The following is a 15,811-nucleotide window of genomic DNA, read 5'->3' on the forward strand; positions in this document are numbered from 1 at the left end:
TGAGAAAGAAACAAAAATGCCTATGATACATGAGAATATTCCTGTGCCTTCTATTGCATCTAACATCGTGCAGGAAGGTAAAAACAATTTTGAAGAAAGGAAGAATGAAGAACCTAAATTAGGTGAAGAGAGCGTTTTAGGTAATTTAATTGATGGTCAACTGGATCAAGGTGAGAAAGATTGTGATATGCTACAATTGTCCACTAATTATGCTATGTTAGAGCAACCTCTAGTGGAACAGATTTCTAATTTTCCTCTATCACAAGCTAAAAGTTCAGATTGTGTTGATATTGATAATGCTTGTAATGAGGAAGAGTTGTGCAATGCTTCACTTAAATACATGCCACAACTAGTGAAAGAACACGTTACTTCTATTTCTGAATATTTGGTTTCCACTCAAAATAAACGTGTCTTTGTTATTGCTGATGACCAAGAAGATCTGCAATTATTGTCTTCTTTGTGTACTTTGGGTTATATCGAATTTGATGTTCTTTGTGATCTAAATAACTTAGAGAAGAAAATTTATGATTTTCCATGTTATTCTTAGAACAATTATCATGTCATTGGTAAATATAATAATAGAGGATGTTATATCGTACATCGTGTTTATATATGTTTAGATATGAATCCTCCTTTAAATATGGAAAAATATGAGACACCAAATGAATTGTACAATGTTGATGCTATTGGAATAAATTCACCTAACGTTGTTTTAAATATCGATAACAATATTCAAGGCTCGCTATCATTTTAAGACATATTCATTCAGTAGGTTGAGTTGGTTTCCTCGTGATGTAAATTGGATTTATAAGGATTGCTTGTTTACTATCTTTTCAGTTGACCTTTCCTATGACGACAATTGCAATAAGAAACCGAGGACGGTTTCCAAACAAGAAGGGGATGATGATATGACCATCAAGTATATGCATACATCCAAACATGAGAAATATAAAACATAGCCAAAGAATACATCGAGTGAATGGAGGATCTACAAGATATTAAAGTCTAATGAGTTTTGGAATCCAATTCAGCCTCCGGAGACATCACTAACTTCAAACGGACCTAGCGCCTTCATGCCAACTCCGATTTGGGTGATCTTGGACTTCGTGGAAAGCTTATCTCACTAGCTTTCAAATGCATCCAGTCTCCTGTCCAAATTCATCTCGAGACAACGGGAATCGCCAAAATAAGACAGTGCTATTGCTGAAACCGAACTTGGGCTTTGGGCCTTGTAATAGGCTAGGCCTATCTCGGAAGTGTCTCCCTCCACCTCCACTAATTAGCACATAACCCTAGCTTTGTTTTTCTCTATAAATAGATTTGTACATCCTCAAAAACAATTGGGTTTTGTTTAGTTGAATTTTGCCAAGTGCCATTCACCTTGTCTCTAGTCCTCGCTCGATTAGTCGGTGACTATTGATTTAGAGCCCTCAATAGTTGGTGTAGTGATTTCCCGGGTCGATTGGATCTACCACTTCAATTGCAACTATTCCTTTGTGCTTAATCACCTATTCGCAATATTTAGATTGCATCTTATCTTGTTCTTGCAGTGTTCTCTCCTTTGCATTGCAGGGATCATCAACCGTGCATCACGGTTGTTACGACATCGTTTGTGGTGTAGCGATTGCATGGCGTCCTAGACTTGTTCTGGTTGGTAGCCCCGTCGCAAACATCGCACTTCGATCAAAGCGAGAGTTATCCTCCTCACCAGAAGATTGGACCACGAGAGAGAGCGTCATCTCGTGGTGTCTAGATTACGGGATATCATTATTTGGGGTTATATGCTGCGGATGAGAGGTGGGCCGCTGATGGTGATAGCTTAGTACGGGTATTCCTCCACGCGTGTATATAATCCTAAGTTAATTCCCTGGGGAGGGTATTCCTCCGTATTTAGCCCTGGTTGTATGGTCATGACGGGCTGTCGTAAGGAACTCGGCAATTAGGGGTGGCTTCTTGAAGTACCAGGAGGGTATCGGATAGAGAGTATTAGCTAGTATATCAGTTAACTAGAATGTATGTATACTATGTATACTAGAAGTATAGGAATAGATTTTCTTTCTCTTTTCTTTCCACTTAGCTTAGATAATTTAGTATGAGAATGAGTAGCTTAATGTTTGTGTGTCACTCTACCCTTGGATTATCTTAACCCCTGCTTAGGATATGATTATTACAAGTAATATATAAATTATTAGTCAAGTTCTCTCTACATGATCTTCCCACGGGATAAAATAAATACGGTACCCTTAGAATACTCTCGGGTGAAATGCTACAATGGTATATCCGTGCGCTTGCGGATGAACTCTGTAACCATAATATACCAGGAGTATTTCTGCGCCATTGCTGGGAATTATATTTCTAGTAATGTCATTAAGAAATACCAACACCGCCTCAACCCTTTCGGTCCTAGAGGTTTGTGCCTCCACCGACTCGATTCTCCTGGCGGGGGCCACGGCTTGTGCCGAAGCACTTCCCTCTGTCGGCGCTTCGGCATCGCTGGCAGGCGGTGGCGAAAGGTGCCTCCTTCGGGGCGCAATGCACCGTGGCGCAGGCGAAGTGGGTGTACCATCAGAAGAACCTTCGCTGTCGGTAAAGCCACCGCGATTTGCACCACCCCTCCATTCTTCTTTCTAGTGATCGCCTTTTGTTTCGCCACGAAGCTGGAAATCGCCAAAAGCGTGTTCGCGCCAGCAACATCTTGCGCATGTACGAGCGAAACATGAGAGCTCACTCCAGCTTTCACCCAAATTGGGCTGGGGGTATAGCCGTGCGACCCACCGTCTTCATCGGACGCGGCCTCTTTTTCGTCGTTGTCCTCATCGTCCGCGTCGGTGTCGGCCGCGTCCTTGGTAGAGCGACGGGTTCGCCCCTGGCCACCCTTTGCAATGGGCCGCTTGCGCTTCTTCGTCGTCGGTGACCTTGGAGGTGATCGATCGGCTAGCCAACTCGCCGACATAATCTTGGTTCACCCTCCCGTCGGCTTGATGTTGGAGCAAGCGGCCGAATTCGGCGGTGGTTAGACTTCCGACCATCTTCGTCGCCTCCGCCTCAGCATGTTCCAATATCCGGACTGGACAAAAAGGGAGTAAGTCGAAACATATCTACACACCCAGAAAAACGGTGTGGGAAGGTAAAAGAACTCACGTTCGGCGCCAGGGGGAAGAACGAGGTGGGGGAAGCCCAAGAACCTCTTTGTCCTCACTAACAGAGATCCGAAGTAGGCAAAACTCTTCACAAAGGTCGTGGGTACTTAGCCGTCGTGCAACCTTGCAAAGAAGAATGAGCCGAGACTCGAGTGTGCCATCGACCTCCATGTTCGGCTTAGCGATGATAGAGACAACAAGACGCCGAAACCTAAGCCAGTTCAACTTACCGTCCTCGATGGAGTAAGGATTGTCGATGTAGAACCACTTCTGCAACCAGTTGCGGTCCCACTTCGCCATCGACGCAGGCACTGGCCATGCATCCGAGCGCTCCGGCCGAAGCATGAAGTTGACGCAGCCGAAAACCGTTTTCTTTGGCCAAGCCGGTGTGTTCAAGTCCTTGGTTGTGGCACACGTCGTAAACAAGACAGCGAACAATTCGGCGGTAGGGTCGAAACCACACGTACAGCACATCCATGCGAAGACGGCCAGCTTCGAGAACACTGACGGACTGAGCTGGGGACGCTTTGTCTCGTACATCTCCAGTACAGAGGGGAGGAAATCATCACACGGAAGGCGAAGTCCAGCAGTGAGGAAGGCGGCGAAAGTAGCCGTTCGCCTGTCGCCGGGCGAAGGGACAATGGCTTCGCCCCCACAAGTCGCCTGGCCCTCTACAAGAGCGCCAGAGAGGACGAATTCGGCCAAGTTAGACTCCTTGACAAGGGACTTGCCAAGGTAGCATGACCACCCTTCACCGAGGTTGCAGGGGTCTTCGCCGGTTGACTCGGCCTTAGTGGGTTTGCGAGGGGCCATTGAATCCGTGGCGAAAGAAGAGCCTAAGGGCGAAAGGGAGCGAGAAAGTCGAGGAAGCAAGCACAGGAGCGTAGCGGTGGCAAAAAGCTAGAACGCAAGCAAAGGCAAGGTGCACGGAGCACAACTGCAGTGAAAGTGAAAAGCGGGGGGGGGGGGGGAGCGGTAACCCGGGGGGATTATATAACCCCATCGCGCGACAGTTCAACTACCAGCCAATCAGGACCCGACATGTGTCCGGGGGTAGACGAAACGGTAAATTCCCACCGGGCCAAGGCCAAACAGTAAAAGGCCGAACGCAAGAACAGCAAGGCCCATGGAGCCCATTACTATTCAGAGTAGTTTAAAGAGCAGCCTAGCCCCTTCGCCACTAATTGGTGAACGCAGGAAGAAATTTTTTCCTCAAGGATTTTTTTGTTAACACGAGAACAAGTTATTTGCTTTGCAGGCGCATAACATAGGTTTCGGCAGGACCATCGGCCGAAAGGGGCGCCTCGTGGTATACCATACGTTTTGCACAGTCTCGGCCGAAGCTCCCTACTCACCCTTGCCTGTGAGGGGCTTGTTGGAGGTACACCACGGGGACATTCGGTCGGACCTACCGAAACCCAGAACTTAGGCGACAGGCTTAGACCGGAGGCAAACGGCGAAGGTCGAGAAGGCAACCATATGGGCGAAGGCCACATGGCGAAAGCCATGGCTCGGAAAATGCTGACTTCGCCAAGCGAAGACCTCGTCAAAGCACCGCACAGGCGAAGATGGTGAGGCGAAAGCCTTAGCACGAAGGCACGGGTTTCGCCAAGTACCGAACCTCGCTGTCAGGAGGCCCAGCAGGCCGCTACGCCTTCGGGGAATTTCGACAAATAGATGGGCCAAGCCATTTAAGCCCAATAGGGGCCCATACATGTAAAAGACATTGTGTGCCCCCAATAATGTCCCTATCATAAGGGTAACCATGTAAATTCCCATGTAAAACCTAAACCCTAAAGGGGGAGCCTGTAATAGGATTATAAATAGTCCCCTAAGGCCATGAAATAGGGGATCCAAAAAATTTTACTAAGTAATGCAATTGTCTTTCTTTTCCAACCACTGTTGAGATAACCACGCCTTTCGACGTGACGCAGTTGTCCATTCGACAACAATAATCATAGCTAATTCTCTATTATTTTAGTTATATTTATGGTCGAAATTTGTCTATAACAACCGTCAACAATTATCTACCCCTGCCAAATCATGAAAAAGAGAGTTTAGGTATTCATCTACTTTCAAGAGGAAGGAGGAAGGAAAACTGATTTGCAGTAGTACCAAGGGAGGCAGAGGGGAGCAAGCTGCGAGACAAGGTGGAGTGTACCGTGCGCGATGAGCCGCCACCACCGAGAAGCGATCAACGGTGAACTGCGACCTGCCCATAGGGCGACGAGATGACAGTGGGCTCGCTTTCCGTTCCCTGATTCCTAATTTGCCGAGCTAATTTGCGGGATTAACGAGAGGATGGTAGTGGACGTTCGACGCCTCAAGTCCTCAACGCCCGCGTGGATTCGATGCAAGGAACAAAAACTAGGAGAGTGGGGTCCTCTTATCTGTTGAACTGGGGGCCCATATGTCATACAATTAGTGATATACCTGCCAGTATTTTATGAGTGGGGTCTAGGGCCCCCACACCTTGTATGGTAAATCCGTCCCTGCTGATGTATTCAGTACACAGTATAAGGGTAAAAATACTAATAGTATTATTAATCTGTATCACAAAATGGTCGTATGAATGAAAAAATTACAGGCTCAATCACACACAAGTGATAAAAAATAGTCACAGGTGAATCAAACTAGAAAAGAAAAAATGACTTAGCCAAAAATCCATCATGAAACTAGGATCCAGATGGCTTTGCTGGATCTTGCTATAAGGATGGAGAGGCTGGTCCATGTCTTGTGACAGGTAGTGAAGAGGGCAACCGGATGGCAAGCGGTAGTCGACGATGGAATCATGGAAGGGTGTAGCGGCATGGTATAGAGATGGGCTCAATGTTGTGCAGTAGCAGACATCCATCATCTAGCAAGCACAAAAAAAATACAAAAACATTCTCGTTCATGTCATAGATATGACGAGTAAAAGAAAAATAGCAAACAACCTCCATCACCGGCGGACTCCACCCTATCCTCTGCAGCCAGCCACATAGAGCACGATGTGCAAATATAGGACCTTTGCAGCCCATCAATTCAGATCAAGTAATATTGGAAGTAATATTGGAATTGCACGTTAATTTGATTTGCAAAAAGAAATTGGGGCTTCATGCATGACGGTAAAGGAGAGTATGCATATGCAAATTGAAGTATCATTTCCTTACTTGCTTGTTCTGCCAAAGTTGCCGATGTGGAGTAGTTGCCGGTTGTTGCTCTAGGCCCAGGTGAACACCTCCTTACTGGTTAAGTTATTGCCCGACGTCCGGCAGCAAGGCCCGAAGCAGCGCCTTTGCCTCAACCGCCACCGGCCACCGTCATCAACCGCTAAAGTGCCGTCGTCCTTCTCCATGGTGCGTCACCGATTTATGGGCTGGGATGGTGGATTGATTCAGATCTGGAAAAAAAAAAAGGAAAAATGAAGTGGGGGCGAGAGTGGTTGGTTGCGTATGGGAAAAATAGAATATATAACGGAATTATGGAAGTTATTTTTATCGAAGTAAATCATTTACTCCGATAATAGTGGGAGCAGAATGACGGGACGTGGGGTGGGATCGGAAGTAGGGAAGTTGGTTTTATTATCGAAGTAAATCGTTTACTCCGATAACGATGGGAGCAGGATGACGGGACGTGGGGTGAGGTGGGCCTGGACTAATACATGTTTGGCGCTCAGAATACTAAGGAACGCGCTACGCTCCTAATAGTAATGTTTTTCTTTAAAAAACAATTATTTCACCTTCAGAATTATGCGCTTTTTAAGAAGCAAGGGGGAATATAGTTACGTAGAAAAATCTGTCGGTCAACTCATGTAATGAAATATAGAGGATATCAATATATATATAAATTCAAAAGTGTATAGGAGATAAGACAAAACTCAAGGCCATGAAAAGAATGAACTAAAAATCAAGACACATAAGGGATTTTCTTTACAACAATCACGTTCGAATGCCCCCGAGAAAAAAGTCACGTTCATATGCTGCTCCAATCTTTCTGTTAGACCCTTATGTCCTTGATATCAATCCAAGAAAATTTCAGGGTGCTCCTTTCATTTTGTTTACTGGTACTTGCGACGCATGGAAATTTCTTATATGTTAGCAAGTTGTTGGTTGGTAGTTCTGGAGAAAAAAATGGGTGGTAGTAGTGGGGCTACAGTACCAACTATAAAGGAGTATCTAGAAGTGGCTACCAATAGTTTCCAAGCTTACTTAACAACACTAATCTGCCGTAAAGTGCCTTTCCATACAGTGTTATATACTGCCCCTCGTCGGCAAGCTAATCAGAAGCCGCCAATAGCTTTGCTTGAGTATTTTTTTACGAATAATATATACTGTTGTTTTGTCGGGTTCAGACTGAAGCTGGGATTGCTTACAGCTAATTGGTCACATCGTCGACATATCTTATTTGTGCTTAGACACCATGTGGATATATTTGAGAAATAGTGTACCATCTTAGCTTTGAAAGGAATGCTACTTGTGTCCCTATCACCAAAGAGGAATGAATTTTATATATTTATATGCTCAATTAAACTGCCCCACAGGAATGTGAGTTTAGAATTAGTATATATACACCAAGAAGTTTGGTTGTCTTAAATACCTCCACTGCAGGAAAATGTTTTGAATAATGATCGCGATTTCAAACCCAAATTTAACAAGGTAATGGATCTTAAATACCTCCTCCTTTCCTCCCCTTCTCACAATCAACTTTGATGTGGTGCGCTTCATCTCGTGTGTAACCACCATAAGATCACGTACTTCCTCTCAATCCAACCACTTAACAAATCTTTAATTATATGGGCATGACCCGTTATAAAGCACGGCCATATTATTATTAAGTGTTTGTCTGTAGTCGGATGTTGGGGTATATTATTATTAAGTTTTCCAAAATGTATTTAAAAAAATCATGTTGAATGAGATACATTTTGGAAAACATGGATTCTATTTTACTCTTGTACAAAATGGCAGTATATTCAATAATGTGGCAATTCAAAACATACCTGTACGTTGCCAATTGAGACAAAAAAGATTCAATATGCCTACTAGTTACAGCTTGGGCTCTAATTTTAAATTTTCGAATTTAATTTAGGGTTTTTTTTCACCGATTTCATGAGCATATGCCTTTAGCTTATATAAAAATGCCTCCAGCAAATGAAACGCGTCATTAAAATCAAGTTACTACCCTCGTTCATTAAGGATAACTAATGAAAGTGGTTATCTCTTCTAGTGTCGGATCGTATTCCTGGTTAATGAAAGGGGTGTTGAATCTAAAACACAACATGTTTTGGATGACTAAATTAATTAGGAAAAAAGTCCAAACACCCCCCCCCCCCCCCCTAAATTCTCATGGAAGTCCATCTAGCACCCCCAACTTTAAAACTGGATATCCAACCTCTGAACTTTGGCATACCATCCATATTACACCATAAGGTGGTTTTGAATTATGGTTTTGCATATTTTGAAAGCTTAAATGAACAATTTTGAATAACTAATATAACATATTTGCATATCATCAGTTATAAGTCATCAATTTATCCTGATATAGTGATATCATGCTATTATTATGTTGGTATTTGTTTGTAAGTGAGAGCTAGTAAGAAGTGGAAAGAATAATTTAAGTCAAAATTTTAATATATATGTCCAAACTGTATAACATATGATCAAACTCATCTAACTTATATACAAATTAGATAAAATCCACTATGTAAAACCACCTTAGGAGGTTATATAAACGGTATTGTAAAGTTTAGCGAGTTAAATGTTTGGTTTCAGAGTTGAGGGTGCTAAACGGACTTCCATCCAAAATTTAGAGGGTTATTTGGACTTTTTCCAATTAATTAACTACTACAAGTTCCCCCTTTTTCCTTCTGCTATTGTTAACGAATTTTCAAAAAATATAGATCTCATTTCAGATCTTTTGATGGTGCCATCTGTTTATTCATTTTAAAATATTTTCTTCAAAGCATACTAGACGAATTTGGAAGACACGTTTGTGCATTGCAACTAAGGCAATGAATAACTAGAAATTAATAACAAAATATGGTAAAGGTAGTGAATAATGATAAGGGACAAAAAAATAAATTAAATAATGTACATATTTATATCACCATCTATAACAATGCAAAATATATATTTTTAGCTGACGTAAACAAATATGGATTAAATTTGTAGTACGAATATGAAATGGTTTTTATGGAGTAATTGTTTTGCAGCTCAGTCTGTTACTCTGTCATGTGTATTTATGCAAATGTAGATCAGGTATTGTTTAAACAGTCACGGTTGCCTGAAGTTGAATTTTTCCAGCAAAATACACCAAAAATTATGTATGCATGCAGTTTTATGTACCAAACAAATAAGAACAGAAATAATTGGTTGCAGAAGTCATATTGAACCACAAGTGAATTGAATTAAGTTATATACAACCAACTGTTTCTTTTCTGACACTAAAATTAAGAGGGAGGTAGCTTGGGCCTGATAAATAATTAAGCTGTGCACAAAATAGGGCCCATTATCCTACCGATCGAGAAGAATCTATCAGTCCCAATTTCTTTCATGGAGAGAGAGAGAGAGAGAGAGAGAAGATGAACCTCTCTCTGCAATTGCAATACTAATTTCGATCTCTTTTTGACGTCATGTCCGCGCCGACCAATTTGGCAATCATTAGCACCATTAGCGTAATACAACACCCACGGCGCAATGTCCTCGCGTCTGATCGCCGATTAAAAACACAATAAAGTCACCACCTCATGGAAAACACATATAATAAAGCCAATAAATAAATATTTTGTGATCAAGGGAGTCAGTTAATTATAAATGTGCCCTGAAGAATAACATTAGGTGAACTGTCTAAGAGGGTGCTATGATCGACATATTCTTTGGTATCTTGTGGTTGATGTGGTGGTTAACAGGTTATCAGTACTAGCTAATTAATTAACAATTGTTAACTGCACCGGCCGTTGTTAATTAGGTCTAGCCTCTTTTGACCATTCAAACCGTCTTACTAGTGTCAATGTACGAGTATATAGTAGCAACTAATTAAACTTACATTTCTTCAACTGATTTTGTATATGTCGCCACTGTCCCTTTTCACAAGGAATACAATAAGAAAATGTTGTAGAATCTAACGAGATGTTGTTAGTGATGAGGTTGAATATAATATACATTATAAGAAGATGCAGTTAATTATAAGATAATGTGGGACTAATAATGGTTTTTCAGTCTCTTAAAGATTCCCGGGGATATAGGTTTGGAATGGAGCAGATGGGCCCATCAAATGATTACCAAGTTGAGATCGAATCTCGACTTTAGGCGCCTTCCTGAACAAATCCATTCAACAACCACAAATAAAACAACTATATAACGAAGTGACGGCTGATGTTGATCCAAGCTTACCGACGAAGCATATAAATGTTTTTTAGGCAAACCTAATTAATTTATTATAAGCGGGATAACAATTCACATCTGATCTATATAATGTTCTGCACATCTCAAAATACAAGCTTGATATACAGTGAGCATGATCCGTCCCAAGTTATGCGCTTGTTGCTATACCTTACCGTAAATAATAAACCCTGCAAAAATAATCTAATTATAGAAACACATAAATTTAAGAAATGTATTCAAAAAACAAGTAGGACTGAGACAAACTTTTATAATTAAAATTTAATAAATCCTTTACACATAACTATTTACGAGTGCTGAATCTGTAATATTGGAAACAACACTACACCAGATTCTCACACCTGTGACGGCATATATGTGACGGGCATGAGTGTTGGTCAGTGATGAGGGTCACCTTTGACGGGTCCTACGGGATGCCGTCATCGGTGAGCCATCATGCGGCGACTCGTCACAGGTAAGCAGTCACCTGAGACGGGCCAAAAATGGAACCCGTCAAAGGTGAGGTAAAGTCACCTATGACGGGCCAAATAAAAATATTTTTGACCCTTCATGGGTGACTGCTTACCTGTACATATGAGGTACACATGTGATGTGAGTACCCGTCAAAGATGATAAAAAAATTCGCTCTCATTAACCCCCCCTCTCCTCCCTGCTCATCACGATCTTATCCTCTTCTCTCTCTCCCCCTCAACCCTTCTTCTCTGAGCGGGCGCGCGGGCCGCAGGAGGAGGTGGCACCAGCAGGTGCACGCGGGCGAGCGGGTCGGAGGGAGAGGCGGCACCGGCGTGCGCGGGCCGGAGGGGGAGGCGGCACCGGCGGGGGCGCGGGTCGAAGGCGAAGGCGGCACCGGCGGCACCTCCCCCCACCTCCCGGCCGCCAACGCCATCGACACCTAACTCACCTCCGTCACCGACCACGCTAGCCGCCGGATCCGGCCTCCACGAGGCCGGGGGCGCGCAGATCTGTACACCAGGTACCGCCTCCTCCATCCCCACCCACCGTCCACCTCGGTGAGGTTTCTTCTTCTCGTTGTTTTTTTACTTAAATCTTCTTCTTGTTGTTGTTGTTGATTTGAGGTGTTTGGTTTGAGGATGTGGGCTCTAATGGTGGTTTCTTGCAGCAGAGGAGTGCCTCTTCGAGATCCTCCGTCGGCCAGTGTGCCCCTTCTATGAATGAGATGATATTATTGTATGATAAGTTCTTGCCATCCCCTTTTGTGAATGATTGCTATACGAGATCTATCAGTTTGAAGTTTTTGTGATAGTGATGAATGTGACTGTGATGAGATATATCAGTTTGAAGTTTTTGTGATGGTGACGACTGTGACTGCGATGAGCAAACCACCATGGCAGTGTGCTCCAATTTTCTTGCTAGGGTTTTCATACCTGTGACGGGCTGCAATCTATTTTTCTTTTTTTTTTTGGCTGGGTTATAGACATCACTGACGGCTCACAAACTAATGGGCTATTTGAGATAATAGTTACCTGTGACGGGTTCTATACATGGCCCGTCACAGGGGCTGGTCACCACTAACGGGTATTCACCCGTCAAAGGTGAGCAGAGTCATCACTGACCACTAATCTCTGACGAGGGGCCGAATCCATCAGAGGTGACGGTTTAGGCCCGTCACAGGTAGCGTGATCTGGCATAGTGTAAGTACTTAAGCACACAAGTCCCCTTTCAACTTGATTTTTATTAGGGCACGCACAACGGCAATTAATACTAGGCTTTTAGAGTTGTTAACAATGTATATTTGCTAATATGAGAGAGAGCGAAAAAGAGAGAAATATCGATGTTATGGTTAACATAGACTCTTAGTGTTTATAAAAGAAAACGTTGTTCCATGCCGATGGATCGGAGAAAAGAAAAAATATAATAAAAAATGTTTTAGTGCATTAATTTTTAGTCTTTTATCGTCTCAATTGTATTGTCATTAATCACCAAAATAAACTTAAGTGCATAGATTGATTTTCACTTAGAACATGTCCTTATCTCAATTATTTTCAGCACATCTAAAAAAAATTATGCATCAGCTTGCCTAATTCTTTTAAGATCTTTTATTATTACACTTTCCAGTTTAATACGATGTATAAGGAAAAATTTTAGGGATTAGCTAAAAAACTGTCGAGTGTTTTTTAAGGGGAAACTTTCAAATCTAGCTATAGTATATAATTTCACTACAACTATACTATAATAATAATAACTTGTATATATATTAAAATAATATATGCAACTTTATATCTAATTTATATAGAGATAACAATGTAGTATGTAGTTATAGTGTAGTTACACTATAGTTACAATGTAATTACAATGTAACTACAATGTAACTACAGTGTAACTGCAATGCAACAAGCATGTAACTAGAATGTAACTTAGATGTAACTTGAACAAATCTACCATAAACATGTGATGATGGGACTAGCTTGTGAAAAGAGGATTTAGATCCGATAGCAAAATATCTCAGCACAAATCTTAGCGTGAAATCAACGGCAAAAAAAAACGACAGTTTTTAGTCCTGAAAACTGTCACAGTTAGCTAGCAAAACCGAAAATTTTATTGTACTCTCCCAAACTATTATATTCTTCCATATCCTCATAAACTACTATTTTTTGCCTCAGTTGTACTTTAAGTTGAATTTTCTCTTTAGGATAAACTTTATCTTGAGATTTTTAATCATTTTTTTTTCACATGCTAGAAGGAGACTTATTTAAATCAAGGGGAGCGGGGGTTTCTAAAACAACACCAAGCTGCCATGACAACTTTAAAAAATATTGTTCTAATGTAGGATACTTGGTCATATAGGATCTATAAAATTTCAACTTAAAACATATCAAGGAGAAAAATATATGTCCCAGTTTAGGGGTACTTTTAAGTAGTGTTGGAGGTAAAATGAGATAAAAATATATATTTTAAAAACTCAAAACAATTTTTTTGTCTTTAAATAACTTTTGGTATCTCAAAACTTATAGCAAGTACTGTGGACATCTAATTACATATCCCTACATGACACATAGAATTAAATGGTGAGGTGAAGGGTAGCAGAGAGGAGTGGGAGAAATAGAGTCACCTCTCATGTAAGAGGCACGCTCTACACAAAATCAAAAACTGAAAATGAATAGAGTAGTTCTTGTGTATTAGATAATTAAATAACTATTGTGTATGCAATTGTATTGGGTACAAATGCATAATTAAAAAAAAACTATATTGTGAATTGGAGTTGTATATTATATGTAGCGGTAGTGTATTGTATATGTTACAGTAGATGATATGGATAAAATTTGAGGCAACAATTATCTCTACTATAAATAAAACTTCTTACTGAGGTAGCTCAGTGTTTCATTTGTCTCATGGTGCAATTCTAATAACACTAGGATCACTTCATCACCTGCATTAATTGGAAGTACAAGGACAGATAGGCATGATCGATGAACTACATCAATAACGATAATATAGAACACTCTCCATCTCTAACGTGTAATTAGCAGCTGCGCTCTACCTAGCTGCGACGTGCACACCAAGATCACCTAGCCACCCAACACCTAAAGTATGGGCACAAGCAACTGGCCGGATCCAACGAGATATCGATCCACTTTTCCTTATACCAACTACTACGTCGACGTTCAATATTCATCTCCTACGTCACGAAAAGGCGAAAACGTAACCCCACCATACATGCATGTAATAGCTATGGAGATCCCATTAGCGGCGCCTCAAACCGGTACGGACACGACTAATAGCTTTGAAACAAAACTAGCTAGAAACTACTTGGCCGGTGGCACTTTTGCTCCACTTTATTGACCTTGAAAAGCATGTTGCTTTCGTTGCTTTTCTTTGCATGATGTTAGTTCAGCGCACAAGGTAGCTATAGCTACTCGTATAGTTATCGTTTCTTACTTTCTTAATTTGCATGCATGAGATCAACATATAGTTATATTTTATGCTCTGTCCCCTGCATATGTGTAGGACACTTGATTACTTAAAGCTTAATTTGGTGGTTACATTAGTTAATTTCCAAAGTGAACGGGAAAAGGAAACGATTCTGATGCGTACTATAAGAGCGGCGGGAAAGATGATGAATTTGTATGTATATGTACCCACCAACTTTAGTACTTCTCATCCATCCGATAACAAACAAATCTAACTACTACAGGATATGAATCCGGATTAGTTACATTATGTATCATGTTTATTTTTTATATATAAGACTAATAATTCGTCGTGCATGAGTTATAGCCTGGCATCTATCTATGGTAAGAGATGCCTATATTTCTGAAGTGGTTAATTTATGTTGTTTGAGCTTTCTGACAAGGAATTCCAAGGATCCCATAAAACCCATTAATTAAACGAGATTTTAGAGTTGCTAGAATGTGTTGTTTATAGGGGATTGACTCAAGCTTGGGCCAAGGTTTCGACCAGGCCACCCTATTTGGCCCATATTACTATTACCTTGAGGGAAAATTAATTTCAACCCATTAATCCTTGGGCCCTGGTGTCCCAATCCATGCAGCAATTGAAGCAAAAAGTACACCGAAGGTCCCTCAACTTGTCATCGAGGTACAAAATCGTCCCTCAACCGCAAAACCAGATAACCGGCGTCCCTTAACTAATCAAAACCGGTTACAATAGATCCTTCGGTGGTTTTGACCACGGTTTTGTCCTACGTGGTGGCTGAATCAGTGTGGGACCCACGTGGGCCCCACATGTCAGGATGCCACGTCATCTCTCTCCTCCCTCTTCTCTTCCTCAGTTCCACCTATCTCTCTCCGATGCCGATACCAGCCGATAGCAATAGAGTTTAAGCAATCGGCTATATGTCCAATGTAGATGATGATATAAAGGCAATCGGTTGATGATGATGTAATAAAATAACAATATAATCCAGTATAAACCAATCGGCAAATAGTGATATGATAAATAAGCATCGATCCGAAGGTTAAAGCACACATCGGCTGGAGGTCCAATGTCATGAAATCCACAAGATTAGATTAAACAGTGAAACCTTTGTTGTCATCGGCTAAATCCAACTTATATGTATATGCAATCCTCATGAGCCGATGCAACGTCCAGATAACTCACCGGCTGAAACCCTTATTGGCAATCAAGAAGCAGGCTAGAGATTATGGTTCTAAGCACGACTTAGTAGATCAAACTTAACTGATGCAGCACTAAGTATGAAAAGAAACACAATATCTAGACAATCAAGCCGTTGATTGAGTTTTCAGGGTGGTAGATGTCTAAGCTAATCTAATCTAGCAACGCGATTTAGACGATACCGGCAGAAACCCTAAA

Source organism: Oryza glaberrima, chromosome 4, assembly GCF_000147395.1.
Source record: "Oryza glaberrima chromosome 4, OglaRS2, whole genome shotgun sequence".
Taxonomy (NCBI): Eukaryota; Viridiplantae; Streptophyta; class Magnoliopsida; order Poales; family Poaceae; genus Oryza; species Oryza glaberrima.